We start from the raw sequence: 5,074 nt of genomic DNA on the forward strand, positions 1-5,074 counted from the left end.
ATTTAACCCCAACAGTCAAATGATCCCCTATGAGCAGGAAAAACTCCCTTTTCCTTCAACGCCAGGATGAAGGTGGACTGTGGCCCGAAAACATTTCTGTTTTTAAAGGGTAACTGGCCCACATCTACAATTACCACAATCGTTGATGAGTGATCCCCGCTCTGTGGGATCATTTACTTCATCCGAAAAGCTTTGAGATGGCCCAGCAAGCTGCAGGAACAACAATGGCCGCTGTGGCAAGATCCGAACCTACTTTAAGTAGGCGCCGATTATTTTCCACAGTTTTCATGAGTTCTGCGTTGTCTTTCCTGCTATTTTCGAGCTCTTCCCTGAGATCTGCAGTTATTCTACGGTTGTGCTCAAATTTAAGTCCTACGTCTTTGTGAAGCTGAGACTGTCACGGCTGCCGAGGCGAGCCGTGTGGTGTTGGAGGAAAGGAGGACCCAAAATGCAGCAGCTCTGGTGCAGGTGAAAAGGTGGATACAAACAGAAACGGCGAGGGTGAGCATGAACTAAGAAAACCTAAACTGGAAAAAACTAACCAGAAACCAAGATGCAGGGCGGTACGAGGACATAAGCCGGGAGACCAAGGGGAACAACACAGACAAACCAGCACTTAACAGAGGCAGACACGAGGTTTAAATACACAGAAGGATAATGAGGGAATGAGACACAAAAGGAGGGCACAGCTGGGAGTAATCTGACCTGACGAGACAGGGGAAAAGTAAACTGAACATACTGAGATCAGACACGGATCTTCAAAGTAAAACAGGAAGCACATACATGTAATGACATAACCCACAACCTTAACACAGACTGGGGGACACAGAACATAGGAACATGAACCATGAAACAGAAGAGTACAAACACCCCAGGTAACCAAAACCACAGAAGATTCACCTGAAGATTTCTTTAAAAATGCTTTTGTGTGTATGAAAATGTTGTGTTGGTGCCTAATCACAGTCTTCTTTGCCCTATTGTTATTATATTGTATTATATTACAGAACCATGTAAAGGATCATTGACTCAATCCGTACCGTATTTCATGCTTATTGCCATTTTGAGGCTGTGACTGACACAGATCACATGTAGACCTGCATAAACTGTGGATTTCACCCCCCTGTGGTAGTCATGGACTTACACAGAAAAGGGGTGTTCAGCTTGGTAGGTAAGTGTTATGCACATTTGTGTTTATAGTTCATGGAGTATGTTACGTGCATGTTCCTAATGAGTCCATTTATTGTAGTGAGTGACCTCAAAGCCCCCCCCCCCCCCTGAAGACTTTGATGCTGAGCATGACAGTGAAGGTTTGTGGAACTCTGTTCACCTGGAAATGATAAGCCGTGGGGTTTTTCCAAGTGAGTGATTGCAAAAACTTATTTACAGTTATTCAGTGTTTTAAAGTAATTTAGACTGTAAGTCAAAGCATACCGTTTTCTGTAGGTAGTGTGAAGAATCCATTTTCAGTTCTTAGCAGCTTAGCAGTGTCACAGAAGACCGTCTGTTTGACGAACTCACCAAGCTAAAGGTAACATTGCTTTGTAGTTTCCAGAATACGTGACATAAAGCTCTGGGGTCGTTCCATGTACAGTTTGCCCTAATTACTTCAGCTTGGAGTGATGAGAAACCTGTGCAAAGCCTGCAACATTTCCAGCGGCGTGTAAGTCTTAGTTTTTTGACACATACAAACTGTTAGAAATTTGCTGTGTCTGAGATGTATTCAAACTTTTGTGACACGTGTTCAAAAGTCTGTTTATGATCACTCGCAATGACAAAGTTTGAAGTCATGAGTAACTGTCTTTTAGGTACTGAAGCCACGTAAAAGAGAAATCCTCTTTCTTGACCCAATAAACACAAAGGCATGAGTGGCCATGAGGTCACATGTTTATAAGCACTTTTGGTGTGTTCCAGTTTTCAGGAACCTGTTCAGCGTTCCAGGTTAAGTGCATCATGTTCTGTTGATCTCGAGTGTTCACACATAGAGTGCATTCACATGCTTATAAACTATATCAGCCTGATGCATCACCATTTGATTCTTTGTCTCATCTTCACACTCTGATCAAGTCAGTGATGCTGTCTTTAGCTGTTTCAGACATAAGTAGGCTCTTCACAATGTTCTAGTTTAACATAAAACACTAACATTAAATGTTAGTTTATAAATTATGCCAACCTGAAAATAAAGCTGAAACTGCTGTGTGTAACACACTGACCAACTGTGAGCACGTGACTGTACTTTTTCATTTTGCGTCGAGGTCGTGTCCTCAGGCTTAAAGTTGGTGCTATTAGCAATTAACATTTGACCCCCGTCATGATGCTGTTAACTTCTCTCCCGGGCAGTGGTCAGTGAAAATAGCTTTGACTTGCAGGTAGTTTGAGTGTATGGTGACATTAATTATGCCAGTCTTTTTTGAAGGGATTTTATTAATGAGTCTTTATTTTCAATGTAATACAGGATTTTCCAGACCAAGACTTTGGAACTGACTGTGGGAGCTTCATGCTAATTGTTATTTTTCTCTTCTGTTTCTTGAGATTCATACAAACTTAATTTAAGCTTCAAAACAATGAAATTTGTGTTTTTTGTGGGGGTTCAGCTGGTCGCTGATCAGCTGTCTCCCCCTCTCTCTCTCTCTCTCTCACCAGGGCTGAACTCATTATGGGTTCACGCCCTCGGAGGAAGAAACACCTGTGCCTCATCAGTGTGGTATTTAAGACGGGAAGCAACGGCTGTTCTTCGCTGGATCGTTGTGAGAATCGCGTCAGTGAAAGTCGAGCGCCCCAGCAAGTATTTTCCCATGCAGTGTGTGTTCAGCATTTAACAAGCGTCTCTTTGTGTACAGATTCCCTGGACTGTTTTCCTGGTGTGCGAGTGGATTCGTGTCTGGATTGTGTGGAGAGAGACGAGCGTGTTCCCCTGGATCTTCCCCGGAGCCCTGCCCCCCTCACCTTTTGTACATAGCACTGCCCCGTATCTGTGTTTATACACTCATTGGACATTGTTCTGTAATAAATTCTCTTGTGTACATCATCCCCGGAGTCCTGCGCATGAGTCCACCTTGTACGTCGTGACAGTGGCACTGGATGCACCATTTGATTATACCGTAGTAAGTATTCTGTTTCATTTTAGAGCAATGGAGTCTTGAATCTTTTGAAAGTTGTTAAATATGTTTCATATTGAATTTATATTTTGACTTCTGCACTATGTTGTGTCAAGGTTTAGACACATTAACAATATCAACATTTTCTGTTAAGCTTCTTGCACAGAGAGGAAGCACAACATGTGCCCATTTTCAGACTAATAAAAGCACAAGTTCCAGGAAGTCAGTCAGGCCAGTGTTCACTTTAAACACTAGTGTAATTACATGGTTAGTGAGACTTGACTCACTGTTAAAATAACTGTCCTGCATCAGAGAATAGCTAAGTTTATATCCCCGTTTGCCCGACACAGGAGCCAGCAGTTGTTGAAGATCTGCCTCCTGCTGTGCAGCAGGTTGTTCAAAATAAGGCACTTTTCTGTGGACACGTAACAATGCCAAAATATCTGTCCTTAAATAAAGAGGACCAGCAGAGGGTTAAGAGACATGTCGGAGGAAGGAGACACTGGAACAAGGGACTTCTTCCTCTTTGTTTTTCAGTTTGCAGAGGACATGGAGCTCTTTTTAAAAGCATGTGCTGACTACGGGTCAATGCGATGTTTGACATGTAACGGACAGATGAAGGTACTGGCTGTTTGGTTTCTTTATGTCTTGTTTTTTTTTTCAGTGTACAAAATCCAATTAAAATTATTTCAAAATGTTGTTCACTTGTTTCCATGTCCATACTTCAAAATAAAAAGCTTGTTGCTATTAACAGTAATGTATTACTGTCGTGGTCCTGAGTCTGAGGACTCGGTGTTGTGTGTTTCTTTATATTCTTGTTTATTCTGCCTTGTCTTTTGTTTAGGTTTGCTATGTGTTAGTGTGTTTGTTTCATGCCTGCCTGTGTTCCCTCTGTCTGTCCATTGTGTCTGCTCGTGAGTCTGCCTGCCAAGTTCAGTGTCCTGTCTGGTTCTCTGTGTCTGTTAGTTTCCTGTTTTATTCTGAAAGTTCATGTCTCATGTCAATGTGTTCAGTTTTACCTTTCTCCTGTCTCGTTAGCCTATTTTCTCCCAGCTGTGTCTCCCTCCTGTTGCCCATTTCCTAATTACTCCCCTGTGTATGTAAGCCCTGTGTTTTCCTGTGCTCCCTGTTGCGTCGTACCCTCAGATCCTGCCTGTGTGTTCCAGTTAGTGGTTTCATGTTTGGTTCCTGTTTTATTGGTGCCAGCAATAAAGCTGTGGTTTTGAGTTTCAAGTTAGTGTTTGAGTTCTGCACTTGGATCCACATTCTCCACCTGCCCGCACACAGAGCCCTGACAATTACCTTGTAATCAATAATATTTTTATACATTTTACACATTAACCCTCTGGGCTCTATGCTGGCCATTTGTAGCCACCTCACTTTTCTATTTTTGACCATTTTTGCTGTGTTAATGCAAATGGAATTAAACTTCCCAACGGTCTAGATTTTGTTTTTAGCGTTTATAGTGTTCAACTTCAGCTTCTTAAATACATAAAAAATATATACACTAAGCATCATATTATCTATCATGGCAACTTTTGGCCAATTGACCCATTATAACAATTTTAAATTCCCTGTTATTGACACTTTAGGTAAAATTACTTTCATTGTAAACTCAGCACATGAAAATTGTAGGTTTTTTTGTTGTTGTTGTTGTTGTTGTTGTTGTTGTTGTTGTTGTTGTTGTTGTTGTTGTTGTTTTAAACCAAATTACAAGAAGAATCAAAGCTGCAACACAAACAGCAACAAACACTGTTCGTAAATGTGTCCTGGAGTTCATGCAGGTGCAGAAAGGGCCGCTGCTGTAAGTAAGCCTAACAGCTTCCAGATCACTTATTTTCTGGCAAGAAGGGCATCACTGCTCTTTTCTACAATCTCCTGGATGATGTGGAAAACAATGCCTTTGTCCCATAAAACCACTTCACAGTAGTAGGAGTCCTCTAAAACCTACAACTGAAGAGTGATCCTCAAAGAAATGG

General features: G+C 41.7%; 1 long non-coding RNA gene across 2 annotated transcripts; it reads left to right on the forward strand.

Annotated features, from left to right (window-relative positions):
* Positions 1-487: 487 nt before the first annotated feature.
* LOC143419744 (uncharacterized) lies at positions 488-3,789 on the forward strand. Of its 2 annotated transcripts, XR_013099756.1 has the most exons (5): positions 488-1,168; positions 1,247-1,358; positions 1,546-1,660; positions 2,641-2,755; positions 2,838-3,789. It is a non-coding gene; the product is annotated as an uncharacterized LOC143419744 (long non-coding RNA). The 2 variants fall into 2 exon arrangements; XR_013099755.1 differs by having other exon boundaries at positions 2,641-3,789.
* Positions 3,790-5,074: the final 1,285 nt, after the last annotated feature.

Source organism: Maylandia zebra, linkage group LG7 (genome assembly GCF_041146795.1).
Source record: "Maylandia zebra isolate NMK-2024a linkage group LG7, Mzebra_GT3a, whole genome shotgun sequence".
Taxonomy (NCBI): domain Eukaryota; kingdom Metazoa; phylum Chordata; class Actinopteri; order Cichliformes; family Cichlidae; genus Maylandia; species Maylandia zebra.